This window comes from Nesoenas mayeri, assembly GCF_963082525.1.
Source record: "Nesoenas mayeri genome assembly, chromosome: 3".
Taxonomy (NCBI): domain Eukaryota; kingdom Metazoa; phylum Chordata; class Aves; order Columbiformes; family Columbidae; genus Nesoenas; species Nesoenas mayeri.
The window spans coordinates 37,176,967-37,201,040 of NC_137544.1; the positions used below are offsets into that span (position 1 = coordinate 37,176,967).

Genomic DNA, 24,074 nt, shown 5'->3' on the forward strand with positions numbered 1-24,074 from the left:
GCATACTTGGAAACTCTGCATGGTGAGGACTGAGAGAGAGAAGGAAAATAAGGAGAAATCTCACAATCATACAAACTAATAGCTCCCATTTGCATGTTTGCTGCCAACAGTATATTAAACCTCTGAATACAAACGAAATGTCTAAGAAACTATTTTTTTGTAATTGTCCACCCTTCTCTTGGTCTCCAGTGATCATTATTAATTGAAGGTCCAACATATGTTTGCTTTAAAGTGTATTAGGAAATGGTATGGTCTCCACCTATCTTCAGTGGGATTTCAGACGTATTTATTGTCACGATTCTGCTCCCATTTCAGTGAGAGGTAGTTTTTCATTGACCTGAGCAAGGACAGTGTTAGTCCTATATTGAGAGTTTTAGGGAAGAAAAAAATTGCCAATTACAACTGGCTCCAGAAAATAATAGTATCACTTTCCTATATTCAGAGAAGCAAAGCAAATATAAAACAAACAACAAAAAACTAACAAAAGAGGGAGTTCATTCTAAGTTCAGTCCATTAAGAATTTCAGTTTGATTCTGTTGATTTCCCCTGAGTTCAATAAAGACAAACTCACAAAAAAAAATGAATATATCTCTCCTTTTCCAAAAGGCATTAATGAAGAAAGTTAATAACAAGGTCTGACTTTATCTAATCAATTAATAGTCCCAGCAATACAACTTTGTCTCCTGAAGTCATCAAGCTGCTGAGAATTGTATCATTACATGTAAAACTGTATGATGGTACAGTGATAAAAACTGTTTCAAAATTAACAGGTTTGTCAAGGGCACAGAATTATCTTCACACACACAGAGTCAGTACACTGAGGAGTGGTTTCTGTCTGAGATCAAAGCTACTACATGGAAATATCTACAAATCAGTGTCTGTGGGCAAGAGGAGGGTCAGAGCTCCCACTGCACTCCATGGAGATCCTGGTGCAGTTGGAGAGGCCTTGGCAGTGATTGATCTCTTCCTTATCTTGCCACCGAGAGCTCAGTCCAATTGGCTAATGTAGATGTCTGGTGTCACTTGAGATGCTCAGCGGTATCCAAGACACCCTCATGGGCCTGGCAGATCTGACATAGGATCCCAGGGATAACTGTGCCTGTCTTGAGCAGAAGCTGAAAGCTGATAGGCAATTCAAATACCAGTAGGTGCCTAAGTTTAGGCAAACGAGCCACTTACTGGCCCCCATGAGAACACCAAATAGTAAATGACTAAGTTAAGGTGTCTTATTCTTGAATTTAATCCAAATAAAGTCAGCTAAAGATGCCAAAGAGGTCAAAAAGTAAATGAATAACCCTAGCAATGCCCCATTTCTGAATGCATAACAATTTTACCCTTTATCAGGCTATAGGTAAACAAGTAAAACAATCCAGATGCTGTAGTGTTAGCAGTCCCCTTGGTGCGTAACTTGCCCTAATCACAAAAAAGCAAAACAACAAACCCAGCTCTTCACAATCTGCAGTAGACACTTATGATTTGGGGACCAAAGCTGAAAGTGTTATTTTGGCCTTTAGAGCAATTTTTAACAGAAAAATATAAAATGATGTAACAGAAAAAGAGCTCCTGTTTCAGGAAATTCTTTGAAACTATTCACTTTTACCAGCAACCTGAATCTACCTCACACCTCCAACCATAAATTCTTAATGCCTTTGTTAAAAGAGCAGGATATCTGAGCTCAGTTTCCAAAAGATGAATATAAACATCATTTGTGGGCATTTTTGGTTGTAGATGCCAAACATGATTTAGATTTTGGAAATTACTGTTGTTTCTCTCATCACTGTTTCCTTCAACCAATTTGGAAGTAGATTACTGAGATACTTCTGCCATTCCTCTATCTGGTCCATACATGCATGAAGGACTAGTATGTCTCATCATAGCATAACACTTAAGAAAATGTTGAATTTAAAGATACCTTATGGGTATTCATAGGGTTTAAAAGATATTGTTGTAAACAGTGTACATTTATGGAGTCCACAGAAGTCACATTTCACTTATGAAGTCCTGGAGTTGCAAGTGGTTGGAGCTGGAATGTATTGCTGAGAGGAACCACATAGGCTTCACCTGACATCACCAGGTATCCTGTTTTGGCTCCACTCATAGACTGGACACCGACTAGGTAGGTAGACTTCATTCTGAACCAGTATGGATGCTTTTTGGTTTTGGTGTGCTTGTACACATTCAAAGAACAGACACGATACTGAAACATTAAGAAAACTATAAAGACTACCTCAAGGAGTCAAGTAAAGGTTACTAGACCAAAGTTACCAATAAGTCTGAGAAACAGAGACCCTCATTTGGAAGAAATATAGGTCTGACATAAATATTCCATCTAAAATATACAATGAACATGGACAATTAATAAAAGGTGCAAGAAATCTTTCCTAGAAATGGAACACAATCTGAAAATAAATATCTACATGCATGAGAAATTTTTGCAAATCTGGTAAGCATATATTGCATGGCAGAAAGACAAAGACTATCTGCAAAGTAAACCTATTCATATTTCTTTTAATTCAACAGCTAGTCTAAGGAATCACGGCAGAATTGAATATAAATTTAGTAGTGGTATGGATTATGTGAGTAAAACATGTTCATGAATGACATCTTGGAAATACACTTACATGAATTAAAAATTAATATATTATGGAGTATTTTTCACTTTTACAACCTGATCCAACTCCTTATGAAGACAAAAGAAATATTCCCATTCACTTGTGTGAGAGCTGGGCCAGATAGATACCAAGAAAATAACAACCCATGTGTTTCTGATTCCTTTGGTCTCTTGGTGGTGAAGAATAGTAACCTCTTTGACTAAGGAAGCACTACAAGTCTTGAAAGAGAGTAATCTCTGATTTACACCACTCTAGGACGACAGTCTGGCCCACCCTTGAGTGCCTGCCTTCTTAACCCCTTAACACATGGTACTAAGTAAGTCCTAAAGAAAAGCTGCTGAACTTGCACATACAGTAACTTCTAAAGTAAACTCCGTGGCTGCCAAAAAGTGTATGAGAAGTAAGAAATAACTTACAATATGGCAGGTGTTACAGTGCAATAAGGTCATGTCTTAGGTACGTTATAAAGCACAGATTGAAGTGGTTCCAGGATCTGAGAGTTATTACTATACAGACAGTGAGGTTACTATTTAGATGAAATTCCTCCTGCTATGTCTTCAAGCCAGTTTTTCCCCCTTATTTGCTCCATTCACCACATTTAGATGCCACCATCTTGGATTTCCTTCTCTGAAAAGGAAATCCTCACTTCTCAGCATGAAACTTGAAAAGCTTTCCGTCTTAGAAGGAGCTGCTGAGCCTACATCGTACACCCAGGTAACCTAAGCCATATGGAAATATGAACTGTTCACAACTTTCAAGTCCTCCAAAGCGGGCCAAGCTCAGGACCTAAGCCAGCAGCATTAGTACATTAAGCATCAGACGGCAGCGGTTAGTGGGAAAGTCAAAAGTCAAGGGAGTGAGGAGTGTTGCCCAAGCACCCCAAAATACGTGTGCATTAAAGCACCACTCTTGGAAACCAGATGCTTGCACTACTTCTGTGTGTGCCAGTACATCTCTATGACAATGTCGACCCAGGAGGAGATGTTGACTTTCATCCTGAGAGTAGAATGCTGTCTCCCAGCTACTGAGACTTGTCTCCGGCAGAATGCTGCCTCCCAACTAACAAGCCTTGTCTCCCAGCCCACCACAGCAATGGTCCCACACAGCAGCATAGCCCCTCACCAGGTCAGTATCCCCTCGGTGCCTGTGGAAAGCCCATCTTTAGGCAGGGCACATGCTCTGCAACCACGAAGAGCCAAGCTTCTGCAGAAATCTTTATTCAAATCAGTGGGACTTCATAGCTCTAAGAATCTGACTTTTTAGCCCTTTTGAAAAACCTTACTCTAGATCATACAAAACTGGCAGTATTCACAAGAGTATAAATTAGGACTTCAAAAATAATTACTCCAAGTAGTAAAACTCAGCCTTTCATTAAGCCATGGCTTCATCTGGCAATGGCAAAAACCAGAAACCAGGACCACGTTGCCTCATCTCTAATATGATACAAGAAATGTTTTGGACACAGCTATAGTCAGAATTTTGCTTCACAGGAGGAAATCCAAGATGGTGGCTGTGAAGTGACAAATTCCTGCTTGTGCTGGGTTTTTCTGCTGGACTTAATAAAGTTGTTTATCTAGCCTGGCCTTCACATAAAATTAATTCCTGAACACACAAGGTCTCATATTTTCTGGATCAGTAGCACAGAAATCATGAGAAACACTTTTCATTTTAGTTTCCCTAGAAGGGTACTAAGAATACGGAGTGATAAAGCAAAATTTGTCTTCTCAAACCTAGAATTAGCCTCCAATTTATATAAAAACATCTCTTTTAACTTGCTGATAGAAAAACTATATACCTTCTTCAGATCTCGGGTTTTGTTGGTTTGAGCTTCTTTATTTCTCAAGGCAGCAGAACTGCCTCCCCTCCCACCCCTCCAAATGAGTGCAAGGTCATTAAAATATGTAAGGGTTTAGCCCAGGGCTTGTTTTGTGGAGAGAGCTGTTAGTTTTTTGAAGTCATTAAGGTGGTCATTCCTTCTATGGTGTTAACCTTTCCTCCTTGCCAGAGATTATTCCGTATCGACATCTCTCTTCTATCAGAGAGCTGCTTTATTAAGTCTTCTAAATCCTTCTCATCCAGGATTTCATCTTCATTTGACTTGTGATTAATAGTCATGGACTAGCTAACACAGAGGTGGACTCTCTTTTGCAACTTTGACTTGCTTCCTTTTTTTTAATCCTTCACTGTGCCAAAAAAATTACTTTGAAAGGTATTTGGAAGCTTTTTGACTTCAACATTTTTCAAGGTGTCAGGCTGGGACTTTCCCCAAAAATAGCAGTAGTTAACTTAGCTAGCTATCATGTTTTAAATGTTTGTTATATTTTTTAAGAGGTTTTTTCCTTTCTTCTGAAATGTGCCAGAAATATGGGGTTTCTGTTCCATAAAGTGGTTCCTCTCACTTTTATTTTCTTGGTTTTTTGTGGGAAAGTCTATGAACAGTGGTTTGGGAAGACGGGAAGGAGGCAGAGCAAATAGTAAGCACAAATAAAGGAAAATTTCCTCATACTTCCCTTGGAAAACTGTGTCTCCTTTGTTTCTGGCTTTCTGTAAGGAGTAGAAAAAAGCCACTTAAATTAGCAACAAAGTCCCATCCCAGCAGGGCAACTGATACAGCTCAAAGCATGACAATTGTGTATGTTATGAAGATGAGACCTGCTCAGCTTAGTGGGACTTTATCTTAGACTTTAAAAGGCAAGGGGTTGCCCTGTTCCTGCAAGCAGCTGTGTGCAGATGGTGATACATTAAATTTGCCTACAAGAGTGTGAACTGTAAAGCATACAGTAAATCCATTTTGGATTTTAAACACTTTAAAAAATAATTATTCTTGTTTTCACTCATCCTGGCAAATTTTTGCCCTTCGTGAGCTTCACAAGTCAAATCAGGCAAGCAGGACACAGTTTATTGTTCAATTCCAAGTGACAAAGGGTGAAGAAAGCATTTGTCATTGCACTAAGTTATGGGAAGGGCTTTGGTTCCTAAGATTTCAGTGTAGTCAGTGGAGAGAGATGGCAACTCCCAGCTCAAATTGCAGGTATGTGAAAGCACTCTCTGGAAAAAGGCTCTTTTTTCTGTTCATGACTTTGGAAAGAACCCAGGTAGTGAAGACAGATATAGATAAACAACGGCTGTACAAAAACCTTTTATTTTCTTGTTTTTGTCAGTCACTGCTGTAAGGAGGAAAATGCTCTCACACACACATGCTCCCATCCCCACTACTACAATTTACAGAACAAGTCCCAGGAAATGCAAGAATCCCCTGAGAAACCTGGAGTTGGGCCAGGACCCTGAGACTTACATGCGTTATATCTATATGCTTTACAAAGCAAAGGTGTAGAGGCTTGCACAGCATCAGGTACATAACTCGGCTACTACGGTGTTTTCAGTATAGTCTTGTGCCCTTGCATGCCAGCAATATGCATGCAAAGAAAACTGTGGCTCACTTTATTTCGATGCAGCTTACACTGAGCATGCGTTTGGGGAATATTGTAGGAGAAAGAGAGCCATAGATTCCATGCTTATGCTCGGATTATGTGTCATCTCATGCAGCAGCTCTGGGGCATTAACTGACATGGTGTATCAGGTTAGGTTGATAATCTACCACTTGGTTCTGCTTGAGCAGACCTGTGTGCCCAGGGTGGAGACTGGTGACAAACAGGGAGGCTCAAAGGGAAAGGATTAGTTGCTGTGTGATCAGTGGGATGGCACTTTTACCGCAAGATGTACAGACTTAATTCCTGGATCTGCTCTGAATCAGAAGCTACATCTGGAAAGCAGCAATACAAAGCTGACTCTCCAGGGATGCCCATAGCAATGAAAGCAGGCTTGGATGACAAAATGACAGATACTGGCAACTTGGATGGGATATTACTAGAATGGGAGAAAAACTTAAAGGATATAAAAATACTCGCTTGTTTTATCGAGACACCCCAAGAGACTGGGAAGACTTTCCCTCACTCCAAATGAGTTGAGAATTACCTTGTAGGCAAAATGATCAACAAGGGCTCCTTTGCCAAGGTGATGGAGGGGCTGCACATACCCACATGGGAGAAGGTAAGCTCCTAATTAAAGGGTAGCACACACTAGGAACCACAAGTATCCTCACACTAACTTATGTCAGAAAATTTCAGACCAATTAATCTGGAAACCACAATCTATTCAGTGAATTATCCTCTGAACCTTTTCCTCATAAATTAATCTCATAAATTGAGTTTATTGCTCATATATAATCAGTCACATGTGTGAATATGTATTGAGAGCAACTGTTTTCATAATTATAAAACAGTATAGACAACAAAGATATCTTCCTTCTGAATGAGAATAGGACAATGGCATAAGCACAATTTCAAATCTGCTTTGCCTGATAATCCTCATTGAGTAATCAGTGCCATGTATCTGACCTTTAAAGCAATGGACAACACATTGAAAAGGAAGCCACTCCAACAACCACCATTTATACGGCAGGACACAGATAACATCTGTTATCTCTAGCTCAGTTGGGTTAAAATAACATATTAATACCACTAGATGTAACTGTGAAAAGGTGGATTACTCTCAAGTGGCTTTTTGGTTTTTATTTTTCTTGTGGCTTCAGTAGCTTCACTGACTGACTAGTTTCTCAAACTGCAAAGAGCCTAATCCCAGCCCATTATTGCCAGTATCTTGACTGGCGTTTAGACCAAGTCAGAAGGGACCATGTTAGAAAAAAAGATGTGGCACAGTTACCAGTCTAGCACGTAAGGATTTTTTGCATTTGAGAACATTTCAGATATGCATATTTATTAATGTAATCAAAGGGATAGATATGTCAGAATTCAGCCTGCCTGTTTTGGCCTTCAAGAGAAATAAAAAGTGTATTCTTCCATCAGGAATGTCTCCCTCTGTGATACTGTTTATCAACATCATGTCAAAAACAGCTTGTCTCACATGTCTGCTTACTCCCCATTTTTTAAAAAATTAATCTACATTGCAAAGCTTGTTGCCAATTTGCATATACCCTGCAATTTAGGTAGCCTTAAAAGTCATTGACAAGAGGAAAGCCAAGCAGGATTCTCACATTTTGAAAAACACAAAACCTGAGTCATGAATACACCAGATGATTAAGCACCCCAATGTTGTTCAACTATATGAGACCTTGGAGACTGACAACTCCTAATATATGGTGATGGAGCTGTGCCTCGGAGGGGACCTCCTGCACAGAATTTGTGACAAAATGAGGCTGCTGGAAAGTGAAGTAAGGAGGTACACCAGGCAAATTCTGTCTGCAATAGAGCACCTGCATTGCCAGTGCATTGTTCACAGGTGAGATGTTTCCCTGTTTCCAAACAGTAAGAAAGTGTTCAAGAACATACAGTGCTTTACCTCATTGACAGCATCTCTTTAATTTTCCCTCATAAAAACAGGGATTGCAAAGAAGACTATGTTGTCTCAGTCTATCTTAATAAAGCATCTTATTCTCAGTAGTGGTAAGAGATAAGCTGTTAAGCATTCCTTGAGGAGTAAAGTAACAAAGTTCAGGGATAAGAGCTGATAAGTGCAACAAATCAATACCACAATCACTGCAGAATTAGTTGGTGACAAACATATATGTAATTCAAGTATTTCAGAGTGGCTATGCATATAAATATTGATTTCATTTGGTTGCCCACAACATATTGAAATAAATACACATCACTCAGGACAGAAGATTGAGGAATCACAGCTCACAGCTTAGCAGGGGACATGGTCCTGTGGGTCCAAATCTGTGTCAGGTCACTGACCTTACATACTGGTTTTTGCATTACAGGGACAGATCATGATTTTAGCCACTGCTAGAGGAACCTGAACAGCCCCCCCACAAAGGGACCTGATCTTCTTCCCCCCACCAGGGATCTTGGTGCATATGCCAAGAGCAGCAGAATAAAGATTTCCATTTTAGGTGGGAGAATAGGCAAGAAGCAGTTTTCTCCACTGTTTTTCTGTTTTAGTTAATAATTCATGATCAATCATATCCTTAATTTTAAATGGCAAAAGCACTCATCAAGAAAGCCCCCAGGATCTAACAAATAATCTAATTGACTGTATCATTACAGTAACCATGAAACAAAGAAGCTATGAATGTGATGGCTCAGCATTTACAAGTGCTTTGTGACTTGAAACTGTTGCAATCCAGCACTTAATTATATTGGATTTGTTAAGTAAGAAGGAATGGACAAGAAGGAAATAGTATCTGACCTAGAGAATTGAAACAAACAAAAAACTCACCAGAAAATAAACCCAAGGGCCTTCACCTGTTTAGTTCAGTCTGATATCCCTGCCTTTTTGGTTTCCTAACTAATCTGTTTTACAGTATTTCTTCGGTGCTCACAATCATAACATTTATGTTCTTCCCATGACAACATTCCTCATGAATTTCTCAAGCCTTCTTCCTTTTGTTTGGAAACAACTCTTCCCAGTGAGCACAGGAGAAGCCTGACTTCTCCTATTTTTATCTTCTCATGTTGGTAACATCGTGCTGGGATAGTTTTGCAAGAGAAGAGGGTTTTGTTGTACACCCTGAGAGTAGCCAGGTACAAAGTGGAGAGACTTGCTCTACTACCAAACCCCTCTAATCAAAGGAAAATTAATCCCTGGCTCTCAAGTGCATTGTCACAGGGCTTATGAAGCTGCATGGTCTGACAGCAGCCCAGTCACCTCACTAGGTCTTCGGCATAGCTTCAGTGAGCAGTGCCTCTACTCATGACCTTCTGCTACCTTTGAGATTCAGAGCTGTGGCCTTGACCTCATAGCAGAAGCAGGCTGAGAAGGATCTGGAAAGGCTTCCCTGCTCAGCTCCAGCTGCAGTGATTTATAGCAACTCGTTCCAGAGGTTAAACTGAAGAGGATAATTGTGGGTGTATCCACTTCTGAAAAGAAGGCGTCAATGTTTCCAGAAAGATGAGCATAGAAATAGGAAAGTTACCTCACAAAGTCAGTCTGATTTTCTCATCTAAGCACTGAGCAAAGCTTGACTCTTTGCATTGCTTTAACAAAAGGAAAGAAGGTTCCCAAGCTGCCTTTTGGGAACAGCTGTTGCTCCACAGGGAGGGTGCTGGTAAAATCACTCCAGGTATCATGGTTCATGAGATGGATAATTGTGTGCCAATGCTTCAGTCTATGCCTGGAGCCCCTTTATTTTGCTACAATAGAGGTGTCTGGTGATTGCAAGGTCTCATTCTTCAGTGATGAGCTCAGGAATTTGCTAATTGTATGTATTTTTGCTCAGAAGAGTCTTACGGGTATCCCTGATTTTTAAACCTGGGATATACCTCAGAAAAACAGTATTTTCGATTAACTTAATAATGTACTTGATGAAAAACTGCTCAGTTTTGTAACTATTTTTAGTCCAAAGTAACATCACTCACCAGAAACCCTGTGTTATTTTTTGACAGCTATTTTGTTTCTTGAGCTTTTTCTATTCAGCACTAAAATTAGCACTGATCCAACAAATCCTTATGGCTTAAATTAAGGCTGAGTCTACTTTTCGTAGTAATGGTAGTACCTTTCTTGTCCGTACAATATTAAGGTTGATTTTGATGCCACAGTTGCCAAAATGATCCAGAAGATGGAACATTGACTTGCTTATTCTCCCAGCACACAACATTGTATCGTGCCAGATATAAGAATGCTCAGGCACAAGATCAGGTTCAACAGCTTCACAAGCTAACACTCATCAGCTGAGCTCTGCTAACTATCCCTATGCCTGCTCTAGACATGGCCAAGTGGTGAGGTAATGCATCTGAGCTTCAAAACCTCAAATAAAGAGATATAAACTAAATCACATTACCTTACAATTGGATTTGGCTAGCACACGCACAAACTCAGCTACCAGCTCCTAAAGCTGGCACTTGCCAAGTGAAAGTAACTTGCTTGTATGGATAGTTTCTAATTTTTCCAGGGTATTTTTTCTGGATATTTTCCCCTCTCCCATATAAATATGTCATATATCTTTTTGAATCACTACTGGACCAAAGACATGGAAAAGGACCACAAGCCATCCTGTCTGAAGGCCCCTTGGGAATGAGAAAATATTCTTGATGTTGCTTAAACTTGCAACATTTCTTGGAAAGTTTCCTTTGGGAAAAAAAAAACAAAAAAAAAAAAAAAACCAAAAAAAAAGATGTATCTTCAGTGCAAGTTAACTTCTGACACTATGTAAACTTTAATAGTGTCAATTATCACTTTTTTCAAGCAAAAAAGCATAATTTTTTTTAACTACATGAACATTCATCTCAGCCTGTAGAAGAGCAGTTGTGGCAATCCAGTGTAACAATATTTAATTGTAGTGTAGTATAAGTCATCAGGGTGCACTGCAGGGTGCTAAATCTGACAGAAATGTCAGATTTGCAGTGGCCTGAAACACAACTAGTTTTAAACCACACAGTTTTAGTGCACAGGGTTATGTCACAGGGACAGACCATGAACAAAGTTATCTTAAATCTAACTTCTAGCTTTTGGGCACTGGCTTATTTGCCACTCCAGAAAACATGCTATTCAAATTAAAACTGATTAAAAAGTTATCATTCAAACCATCTCCATCCCATTCTCAGCCTGAGGCAGCAGACGGTTTCGAGCGCAATGCTGTCCCATCCAGAATCACAGAGATAAAAGGATGGTCCCATAAAACCACCCACTGGGACCACCAGGTACCCCTGCAGACTTCAACCCCTGCAGTATTGCAGTGCTGTTCACGCAGCACCAGCCCTCCCAGCTCTGCTCCTATCCTTGTTCCCATCCCTCCTTCTGGTTTGGTCTCTGATGTCTCTGGGTTGACAAAAGTACCTCATGAATTCAGAGAAGGTGGGAGGGAAATCCACATAGCCGCAGCCGCTTCTGAAACTTGCTCTGTCCCCCCATGCTCCCTGCAGAGCAGAGGAAAGCCCCCAGCAGCACATGGGAGGCCATGATAGGAGTCAGCAAAGCATCGCAGGCTCCTGGACTGCCTTCCAACACCCAAATTACACTGGCTGAGGATTCCCCCGCGCTGTGAAAGATTTCAGCCGCCACTTCAGGCGCTCCCTACAGTGGAGCAATGTTCTGGCTTTTGGTTTGAATTTGTAGGGATATAAATGTTCCCACAATAAGCAAGTAAGCGCCTGAGCCAGCTAACAGCATTTCTCCTGTGGCTCTGAATTACATCCTCCTGTGAGGGCGGTTGATACTGGTTGACCTCCTTTACATAAACATCACTACAGAGTTGTCTCCACCTTCAGGGTATCTGTCCCCAACCCAGCTTTGGTACACAAGATCTGACAATTCCCTCCGCATCCTTTGTATCTCTCAGGCAGGATTTATTTAAAAAGAAAGCAGAAATACTACAGTGCTCAGTATTTCAAACAAAGACAAAAACACTCTGGATCCAAGTACACACAAGTTTATTTTTTATGCGAAAGAAAAAATAAATGTTATTCTTTTTTTTTTCCTTTTTTCTTTTTTTTTTTTTTTAGGATTAATACATCAGTAGAATGGATGATTCCTAAAATGAATTGTCTATTTAAAATATATATTTCTCCTGAAATAGAGAAAGCTTCCATTTTTCCAAGTTAAAACTTCAGAAAGGAATAAGGATCTTGTTACAATTGTAGGCAGAGCTGAGCAGAACTATTGTTATTATTTCAATTAAACTTTGCTAAAAACTTTCTGCAAATGGTTAGATGGGACACCAGGCATCTTAAAGTTTGCTTTCTGTCTTCATTTCAGGGACCTGAAAATTGAAAACTTTCTTATTGATGAGAACAACGACATCAAAATTGTTGGTAGGTGCATGTTATTTGTGAAGCTTGTTTTCAGCTTTTTATTTTATGTGGCTTTCAGTGACAGTTCAGCTACCATTTAGACAGCATATTTTATGAGTGAGCTTGTGATTATTGAATAAACATATTTGAGCTCTTAGAATAAATAAGTTATGAAGTATAGCTTAACAGCTTGTTTATTTGAGCTTTTAACTAAAACATATTTTCAAGAGAACAAGGAAAACAATTTTGCCTATTGTTTTCCCTTGTGTATTGCTGGACAAGCAAGAAACAATTACAGTTTTTATGTGTAGAAAGCTGTTTCTTCCAGTAGAAGTGATTTGTAGACAAAGAAATAAATCTTTTGGAGTGAAATGCAGGTATGGATATATTAGCTGCTGTCAAGTCATTACTCCAGCTAGAAACCTCATCATTTGGTATGTGTAAAAAGACTGTTTTGGTCATTAACAGAAACCTTGCTAGGGCTGTGAAGCAAACATTTATAAAAATGAGGGAATTTGCACCAAGCAGTTAACACAGCTCAGAGAAACATTAATTTTATTCTATGGAAACCGCACAGAAAAGTCCCTGCAAGGGAAGCTCACTTTTAGACACGCCACATGTTTAACCCAGTGTTTCCCAAACTTTTAAAAGCTTAACACTTCTGAGAAAAAAGGCACCAACTCTTCACCCCTGTTTTATAGCCAGCCAGCCCTTTACAATCACACCTTTTTCCTCCCTCCCCCTTGCACACATACACATATACAGAGAAAAAGGCTTAAGTTACCCCAGGTTTACAATGGGCTAAAGCACACCCAGCTGAACCAAATGCCGTAACTCATTAAGCTGTGCAAATGCAGCTGTGTAGCTGTGCTGTTGTACCTGCATACCCTCGACTGATGCAAGCTAAAATAGCTAAACCAAAATCAACCAAACAAGACCTATGGATGGGTAACTGCACTGTTATTCTTCTGCTAATTCGTGGCACATTTATTTGAACTCTAATTGGCATCCACAGCTGAGACCTCACCAGATGATAAAGCCAGATGCTGTTTTCGTCTTTCTCTTATCTTCAGCCAATTGGTAAAGTTAAACTATTTTGAGAAGCTACTAACACTTCTTTGCCTTTATTTTTGTGACTGTTAGATTTTTGGCTGAGCAATACTGCAAAATTTGAGGGTCTCTTCCAGGAGCTTTTACATCATATCCAGTGTGGAAGCCCAGCTTTTGCTGCCCCAGAACTCCTTACTCATAGGAAATACAGTCCAAAGGCGGATGTCTGGTCCACGTAAGTAGACGTAAAAATATACTTACCAAAACACTCTCAGCACTGAATGGTTTAGGCAAGACTTTGATATAAATGATCTTGTGACATTCTGCTTTGGGACATCAGCAAGGAAAGTGGAGATATGTCAGAGAAGGGTTGCCAGGAATATTTTAAAAAATAAAAATAAAAATAGAAACGCAAAACAAACAAACAAAAACCCACAGAACAACAAAAATCAAAACAAAACAAAACAACAACAACAACAACAACAACAAAACAAATTTTAAAAAAAAAAAAAAACCAAAACACAAACACTAAACCACCACAACCTCACCAGTGTGAAAAATGTATCTTGAAATGTTTATCCATTGAAAAAAAATGAATGAGCAATACATATGCTATTCTGGAGTAACCCTGTGGCAAGGTAAGTCAACAAAAGACAGAGCATCTGTATCTAGGAACCTTTTCTGAAGCATCAGAGAAAAAAACTTGTACATACCAACCCCCTCAGATGAACACTCCTGTTCTTTTGGCACGCAGGTTCAGCTAATATCTGAGTAACTTCTGTCAAAAATCAGTGTAGCTCCTTGGAAGCCCTGGGCTAACAAATGAGTATTTTCTGTCTAAGGCATGTTTTGCCAAAAGAAGAAATCTAAACAGGAAAACTGAGTCTTGAGGACACACTCATGGACACACAGACCGAAGACATAGCTACAGTAAAGCGATGAAAACTTCATTCACACCTTGGGCTAGACACTTTTATCAGATTATGATTAAAAATTTGGAGCTATTTACTTCATAGATGGCATAAACCTGAATGGACTTAATTTTCTTTGTTCATTACATCTACAGGATGTTTCTTGTATAATAAATAAGAAAGCAGAGGGTGCCATCAGAAGAGTAATTTTTCACATAAATTATTTCAGGCTTCTCAACTCCATTTGCAGTTTGCAATTCTAGCTGTCAAGTTTGGGTTTTCTTTATTTCTTTTGAGAGTTTTGGATGAAGCTGGGGAAATGATAGCATAAAATCCATTTTTCTATCCTCTGATCTTCATAAATAGAAGAGCAGCTCTCCATGTCTATCATTTGTTCAAAGGCAGTCCATGCTTATTTATATGTGTAGGTACCCACGAGGCAGCTTCTTCTCGGCTATTTTGATAGTGATGGTATGCTCATGTCTGCATGTTCCCTGTAGGACATGCTTTTTTTAAGCCCATTTCTAAGATATACGATTCAGGACGTAGAAGTTGTGTTTGTGTAGTATAGATTAAGCCAAATCTTCATCTAAAGTATTAAGATACAAAAACCCAGTCACTGGTCAAATGCAGTTTTATCCAGACTCTTCCCACACGTTTGTAGTTGCAACCATGAATCCCTGCAGTATCTGAACTAACAAGTGGTAGAGTAAACATCCAGCTATTTAAGCCAGTGACAAAAGCCCATGGATTTCTAATAGCTCACAAGGCTTGTAAGAATAATTGGACTTTTTGCCTTCAAAGTGCAATCTCCCATCCCACCCCACAACTGTATTGACCTAATGGACCATCATGTTCTGCTCCTGTCCAACACACAACACTGCATTTGATCCAAACCCAAACCACCTCATTCTGGACACCCACCCGAAGGAACAGGAGGCCTGGGTGTACAGAGCTGCTCTGAACTGGGTTGTCCCTCCCGCTCAGCCAGCTGCGAGAATACAGATTCTACTTGAGGGGTTCCCAACAGTCTTTACCAAACTGTGTGTCTACAGAGGACAAAGTGTTTAAGTTTGATATACAGAGTTGCTGCTACCTACACAAAGGCATCTGATTCAGATGTCTAAAGCAGAAGCTTCACATTCCTATATGCTCAAAAGTGTAAGAGGATTTATGTACACATAAATAAATAAAGTACATTATTCCTCTCAAGACCTGCTTCTTGCAGACATTCTATATATTAGGTTTTTGAGTTAACTATGATTCCTGCACCTCAGCTTCCTCTAAATTTACAGGGTACATAGAAAGTAAAGGATGAAGGGACAAATTGTACCAAATTACTGCCGTATAAGTCTGGATTTCAAGAGTGCTAGTCTGAATTTATGTAGACATAACACAGACGAATCAGGTCTAGAGGATGCTGTCAACATTTAAATAGGATTATACTTAATTCACATTTCAAATGCCTGAATGAAGGGAAAACAGTAACCTTAGAACCACTGACTGAGTTCATTCTGTTAATAAACCTCATATAACAGGTCAAGGGTTCTACTAAACTTACATATGGACCTTGGTGTTTAACACAGACATATTCTGCATCTTAGGCATAAAACATATTTGGAATTTAAATCTGAGTTGTTCACATTATCATAGTGGAAAAGGGAATTTTGATGGACTAAAATATTAATTAGAAAGATATTTCTATTGTCACTAAGTAAGTAAAGGATTACAGATTAACTAGACTCCAGAATCAAAATATTTCAGTGTAGTGGAGAAATACTGATTGAAAGCAGCAGGAGTTGTTACAACAGGAACTAAAAAGCCCTATTCAGCCAGAAGCACATTCAGAAAACCAACCAGATTCAACTGCAATATGGCTAAGTCTCCTATGAGGCAACAGTGAATAGTGATGCCTGTTTTACCTAATCATGATGTTTTTGCATAAGATTGTAAAGATTCTTTGGAGGACAGGAGAGTGATTAGCTTTCATGACCATCTGAATTGAAGAAATAGCTGCTGTATTCAAACAAATCCAAATAGTCTAGTTGTAAAGAAGAGTATTGGTCTTATAGTTAATAAACTTCCAAGTGTAATATACCACCAGATTCCATCTACAACTAACTACTAAGAGCATTACTGTTAACTAGCTACAATTCGAACATAAGATTTTAATAGAGATTTTAGGATAGCAGCTCCATCCATTCCCAAAATACCCATATCTTGGGGATTTCCCCATCCACTAGACTGATGAAAAGAACTATTTCCAGTTTAAAGCACCATTTGTGTATATCATCACCAGCAATTTAAAGTGCATGGTAGTGTTTACAGTGTTGAAAAGAAAAAATTATTTGATGTTGCAATGACATTAGAAACCCATTTGCACTGCATGTTACTTCCAGTCATCAGAGAATATTCAGGGGCCTTTCTCTCGCTTCAACTCCAGCTACATTTAATCCATGTGTTATCATGTATTATAGAATGACAAGCCTTGTTACTTCAGTCAACTCAATGCTGTTTCATTGCATTACATTTCCTTTGTATCTCTGGTTGGTTGGTTGGTTGGTTATTTTTGCTTTTGTTTTAATCAAAGGATTAATCAGTCAAGTTTTGGAAAGCATTACATCCAAAGACTCAATTTATCAGGAGGTTTGGTAAAGTGTGAAGAGATTGATCTCCCCCAAAATTTAGCCACTTAACAACCAGTCACCTGGGTGATACCAGGCAGTTAGTGTCCTGATATTGTCAATGTGGGGAGACAATTCATCTCCTGAGACCCTTAACTGTAGCCTAAACTAGCTGTCTGTCTCTTTCCATTGATAACTACTGATACTTAGGCTTTAGATGGTTAGACAAGTCCTAGTCAAGAGTAATAAAAAGCATTTATGCATAGGTGACTCTTTCAAATGCAATCCAATGCAACATTTAGAAAAAGGTGCCACCATCTTTTCATGGTTTTTCAATGGTGCCACCATATTTTCATAGGTTTTCAACTGTTTGAAAATATTAAAAAAAAAATGTATTTGCACTCAGCACTAACAGATTCGTTTCACAGATAAGGTCGTCATCATCTGCACTAATGTACCAGCCAGAACAATCACATTAAAACTGCTTGATTTCCTAAAATGACTGTCTTGACTGAGTTCAGTAGAGAAACATCAAAGGGTGGTGAAGAGAAGTGCTGTTGTGGTGGCGCAGCTTAGCTGGAGCAAGGAAGTACCCTGGAGAGAGTTCTAGGAAACCTCCCCATTCGTAAACTCAGGACAGCTAAGCAACTTTTCCAAATGTTGGTACTTCTCCAAACTGAATGGCAAACCTTCACAAAGTTTGCTGATCACTGCTAGCAAACTGTTAGTCTTTTGCAAGACTTAAAGTTTTAAGTCTCTCGCCAACAACAAGTTGTTACCAAACGAATGCCTTCTAGGCGTAAGTCACACCTAATTTAGCAATGTGAGTAAAGCAAGAAGAACTAAATTAATATTTGGAACAAGATCTATCACATCAGTCCCAGCTCTGTGTTGTCACTCAGCCTCCAAGCCGAAATGCTTTATTCTGATGGGCTGGGTACACTACACTGACACTCCAATGAGTTTATTTTAAAAATAAACAGCAGGTTTCCACTTTCAACACTGCAGGCTTTACAGTCACTCACTGTACAGTCTGTTTTATGTGCACTTCCCACAACATTCTTTTCTAGATAAAATGGCATTTACACAAAGAAAAAAAGGTGTAAGATTTCTATTCCATACAAATCACTGCTTAGAGGTAATTTGTAACCTCGATCTTTATATTGAAGGCAAATCTCTGAAACTTGACTTATAGCTTTATTTGATTAAAACCAAAATATTTATTCACATTCTATGGAGCCCTGACATTTGTCTTTTTATTTGACAGAGGTGTAAGCGTGTTTGTTATGCTAATCGGCACATTACCTTTCTACCGTGGAACCTTTTAATATCAAGCAACGACATCAAAAGATGTTAACTGGAGAAATCAGCCCTATTCCATCAGATATCTCCCCTGGTAAAGCACTCAATTTTTTAGAAAGAATACTGAGGTATAAAAGGTCTAGCCCTTGTAATAAAGTGAATTTAGCAATAAAACCTAATAGCAATATTCTGGAAAATAAGAGGTACCTTTTCCAGTTACTTTGCTTGCATTTAGGAGTAACTTTTGTGTGCCTTAGGCAAGATCTCTATATCTTAGGCTCATAGGAAAAAAAATAATGTTGTCTCTTCAAAAGACTACTATTCTTGCTTATTATTTACAGGGGCAATAAAATGTACATTGCTTTTACATAAGTGGAGCAGCTGTGCAGTAAATGAGAACACCGTCATGTTTAGTATGTCCCATGCTGTGTGTTACAGCCAGGCACACTTTCCTGGTTTTGCAAAAAACAGCTATCAAAACCTCAGATAATTTTTCCTGAGGAGCTTATCTTTTGGCTACAGTCTAAACCCACAACATTGATATAATTAAAGAAATGGGAGGGCTATTTTTGTGAAGAGTCTGTTTGCATTTTTCATGAGAAACAAATGAAATACAACATTTCCCACTGAATTTTACTGACAGTCTTTAATGCCTATGGAGTCTTTCAGGACAACTGGGAAAGATAGTTTTCAAAAGCTGTATCCTGAATTACAGACCGTGGCTCTAAAACTCAAAATTTCCTTCCTCAAAGCTCAAAATTCTGTTGCTTTACAAAGATTCCTATACACTTCAGGCTTTAGTTCCTATTTTCTCACCACATGGACCAGCATCTTCTCTGTTGGCTTGGGCCCCTTCTCACAGCCATTATTGTGCAGCTTTACTGACCAAGTCTGAAAGCAGAGCAGCATGAGTTCAGATCTCTGACCAAGTCTGAAAGCAGAGCAGCATGAGTTCAGATCTCCCATCGTTTTGAGCAGCTTTGCTCTGATGTTAGGCAAGAATGAGCCTAGGAACCAAGATTAGCCTCAGTGGCTGCCTGCAGTCAAGCACTGAGAAGCAGCAGACAGTTCCAGACTAAGCTAGCTAGATCTAGTCTGGAGTTACAGTATTAAGATAATGTGATGATTCCATTTCTTTTTCTCCCCCAGTAAATGGTATGAGGATATCGACCATAGCCCTCTGGAATGTTTGTACATTACTCTCTCATTTATCTTCCTTTGGAGATTGGTTACCAGATAGCAGCTTTATTTTTCTACAAGCCCTCCATAGATGCAATTATTATATTTCTATTTTTTTCTTATTTATGCTATTGTTATAGCTTCTACTAATAAATGCATTATTTCTGCTTTTCTACAAAGCCCACACAGTTACTGGAAGATTGTGGATAACTCCATTGTTCCCTTGCCCGTTGGGAATTTAGCAAGAGCACAGTAGTAAACAAGCTTTGCATACTTTAGATCTAAATTCTTGTGAAGGAGATTACAAGTGAAAGGAGCAGTATGTTCCCAGTTTAATGCTCACTTGCCATTTTGCTTCTTTCAAAGCATCCCCAAGGAATACGGAAGAATTCATTAGACTTTTCCCAAGAAGAAAAGAAAGAGTGGGACATTATGCAGTGCTGGAACTGAGTGACAGACATATGGGAATGTTTGAGCTTTCTCTGTCCCAAATCCAGGAAGCCAAAGCTCGACACATCACCTGAGCACACGGGTCTATCTCCCTCCCTCGATACAGTTTTATCAATGAGATTAACTTCTTCGTGTGAGAAACGTAACTCCTGGGTAGTCAGCTGGCACAGAAGTGCCCTTTCTCAGTGTCTTGATCAAATGCTGAGTGAGCCCAATCTGAGATTGCTATTGATGGGATAGGTTGCATTCCCTGGGATAAATCAAGCAAATTAGGAAGAGGGGTCTAGTGTTATATCTGTAGGAGCATCTCTCCATAACATGCCTCCTGACATAGTTTGGCCCATGCTGCCCATCCTGCTCAGGTGTCCTTGGGAGATCAGGGTCAGCACATGGGACCTCAGCAGACTCAGGATAGCCAGAGTTTTTTTATTTAGCAGTCCAGAGGTAGCCCCAGATACTGGATCTTAGCTGAGGTTCTTACAATGTGGAGAAGCAAGGAGACTGCCACATTTCTGAAAAAAAATATTATTTTACACTGCTTGAGTAATTGGATATTACTAGTAAACAAGCCATTTCATCTGTATCCTGCATAGGAGGTGTACTCTCCATGCAGTCCTTACTTGAGCCTGACCCTGCTAAGTAGCCTGCAGTCAAAGAAGCAATAAAAGACAAATGGTCGAATTAAGGTTTCACCAGGAAAATACTGAATGCTGCTACCTATGACAACAGGTAACAAATTTCACACATCTCTTCTGCCTTCGGATTTCAGGGTTCTGGGTTTGGGAGGGAGAAGTGTTGGGTGTTTTAAGAATTTTTTTGTTTTGTTTATTTTTGAAGATTTTTGTTATCTGCTCAGGACTGTTCCAAAGTGACAGAATTTTATTTCAGAAAACATAAATAAATTTTATATAAGAGGAAACCTCCTTACAGAACTGCTTATATCCTTGTATCAATAATTTTGTTCTCAACATGCCTCACTAGTACCACTAATTTCTATGCAGTAAAATTCTAATCCTTTCCTGCAAAACTAGGTCTTGCACGTGCACCTGAGAGAACAATTTTGTTACACTGAAGTTCTGGTTATCCTAATGACTTTTATTCTCATATGTCTTTGTAGCTGGCCTCAACTAGTCTTCACTTTTTCTTACCAAGCTGCTTTATAGTTTAGAGATGATTGTTATAACAGTTTGAAGTAGTGCAACATGACACTTCACATAAACATTGCCAACCTTAGACATGTTGTGCGTCTTTCATAATGGGAGGCTGCAAAATTTACTTTGCATGTCTTTAAATACCTAATTTTGGTGATGGACAGTTTACACCTTTCTCACAGCTGAAAGTAGCTTGATAGTAGCTGGTCATGGGTCAAATATTTTGTGCCCAGCTCATTCTGTAAATGTCAATAGTTTATACTAATTGAAAAAGACAGTAATTTGGCCTATGTAATCTGCACCACCTGCAACAGCATCTGCAGGACTCATGGCAGGTTTTCCTACCACAATCCAGGTGATCCACTGCCAGCCACAACCAGGCTATTAGTAATCTATGCGCAATTTGTTCATTTGTCTGAGAACTGCCCAACCCTCCTACCTTTGCGCTCCTGCCCTCCCCTCAGGTGTGTCTGTGCCCATTCATACTCAAGTTTGACAAATTTGAAAAAATGCCTTAGGCATCTTAGAATCCAACATTGTTGATTTCTAAAATTCCTTTACTAGACTTTATTACTTACAGAAGCCTGTGAGTAAAATAATTATCATTATAACATGACCAGTTTTATTTCACAATCTGATTTATATAAAAATAAAAATGTCCCTGTACTTTCCTTAGTTCTTTTTTTAGCCTTTGAGATTTTCTGTCCCTAGGGACTCTTTCTGTCTTCTTACACACATGCACAGACATTATCTCTCTGTCAATCCATTTGAGACAACTGTCCTGAGAACCAAAATATACACACTCAATTACAATGAGAAAATGCTGGTTTCCATCTTTTAATTTTTCAAGCTTAATCCTGATGTGTGTGCTTTCAGACTATTCAATTATGTCAACAATAGGACACTTAATTATGCAATAACAGAGACTCAGCCCAGCAATCAAGTTAGTGTAGCCAGACAGAGGATTTTTGCAGAACCGTGTGTCATGATTTGCCTTTACAATCAGCTTAGTTCACTCTAGCTAGATCACAAGAAGTGTATTGCCACTTACTGTAAATCCTTACATTGTACCTGAAGGGATTATTTGTATTTAAATATTTTTTCCTAATATTTCAGACTTTGCCCCAGTGAACTGAATCCTGTTGTTTTAAACTACATGAAGAAATGACGGAGTTCAGTCCTTCAGAAGTTATCAACTATTTAATAAATAACAGACCCTCTCCTGCCATGGCTTCTTATTGCTTATTGCTAAAGAAAATGCTCAGGTATCAGAAAGAACACAAAAGAGCCCAGGTAAGATAACATGATCGTGATGGGCGAGGAACAACACAACAGCCACAAAGCACAGGTGAAAAAGGTGGTTATCTGTGGAACAGACACAAAACTTACCAAAAGTAGGAATGAAATTGCAAATCTGAGTGCCATCTCAGGAAAACTACATTCTGGCATTCTCAGAGGTAATTAGTTTATGATATTTTTTTCCCAGAGATAAATATACTTTTTTTTAATGAGTTTTAGAAATGAGCTGCTGGTTGTAATGGGATTGAGATTTTTTTGCTTTGCATAAAAGATTATTTTACCATTGGGAAAAGGAGCATTAGTATCTCAGTGATCTCGCCATCACTTCCCTTTCTGACTGGTCTGTGAGGGCCTGATCCAAACCCTGGGAAGGTGAGTGGAAAGCTGTGGAAGTTGTAAAATCTTTTCCCAGCATCTTTTTATATTTTTACCCCTCTATCTTATGCTCACACTCCATTTCTGACTCACTTAGGGACATGGGGTGAGATCAGAGGGGGCAAAAATTTGAAAAATAAATTCCAAAAATTATGGTAATCACTGGTAAGGCCACAATTAGTTAAAAAGGCTGTAAGCTTTTCTTTTACAACCGTCTCCACTAAGGGGTTCACAGCTCAGTCATAAAAATTCTGCTTCAGGCAGAAACTAGGCAGACAGGAAGCTAAATTCCAGCTTCTAACACACAAGTGAAAAGGGAAAAGTTTCAGCTACAGAACAACACACATCAGTGATTAGCCTCCCATTCAAAGCCTTCACTCCAGAGAAGCTGTATTTTGAGAAGGTCCAGTTGACTCCTCTAGAAATTATTCAGATGAGCTTGAGCAGATCCAGATCTCCATCCTAGCACACAGCCTCAAGGTCACAACAGCCTGTGCAGTGTTTGCAGGCAGAGCCATAACTCAAAAATATGAGTTGGGGAGTGTGTGTGTGTGTGTGTGTGTGTGTGTGTGCGTGTGTGCACGCTTAGGGGGAGGAGGTTTTCCTTCACATATGTGATTTTTTTCATATTACAATTTTAAATTGGATCTGCTAAATCATAAGTCACTCGAAAAGAGCTGTATTGTGAAGGCTATTGACCAGCTTTCTTGAATCTCTGGATATCAAGCTGATTTACAGCCCCTAGAGATCTAGCCTTCCAGGCAAGTGGTAGCATTTCATGTCCTCTATGACCTCTCTCAGCATCCTACCTGGGTGGAAAGGCAATTGTGTGTGTAAAATAAGTTACAAGCTGATTAAGGGGCTGCATTGCTTCCTGCCACTCCTGGCATCCAAAATGCCCTGTTAAGGCAGAAAGTCAAGACGAATTCAAGCATAGATCTCAAAAATGGTTCTGAATGTAAGGTAATAACACTACAAAATTATTGTTTTGGCGTCCTAGTATACATATATTTCCCAGGCAGATCGAAGGGTTTGGTAGAGAATGGAGGAAAAGAGGGGAAGTTAACAAAGGAATGACTGACATTTTCTTTCTGTGCTGTCATTTTTCCAAATGAAGATGTTAACCCAAACCGATACTGATCCAAAATAATCCAGCCAGCTACCAACTCCAGATAGTGGTGGTTTTCACAGAATGACAGAATCACAGACTGGCTGAGGTTGGCAGGGACCTCTGGAGGCCATATCGTCCAACCCTCTTCCTCAAGCAGGGCCACTTAGAGATAGTTGACCAGGATTGTGTCCAGAACTTCTGAATATCTCCAAGGATGGATGTTCCAAAGTCTCCCGGGCAACCTGTGCCAGCCCTTGGTCA

At 39.3% G+C, this 24,074-nt stretch overlaps 1 pseudogene across 1 annotated transcript; it reads left to right on the forward strand.

Moving 5' to 3' along the window:
- Positions 1-6,329: 6,329 nt before the first annotated feature.
- Positions 6,330-22,330, forward strand: LOC308038624 (hormonally up-regulated neu tumor-associated kinase-like; annotated as a pseudogene). The gene is made up of 7 exons: positions 6,330-6,662; positions 7,618-7,910; positions 12,327-12,382; positions 13,505-13,646; positions 18,214-18,342; positions 20,471-20,606; positions 22,145-22,330. The product of its transcript is annotated as a hormonally up-regulated neu tumor-associated kinase-like (transcript).
- Positions 22,331-24,074: the final 1,744 nt, after the last annotated feature.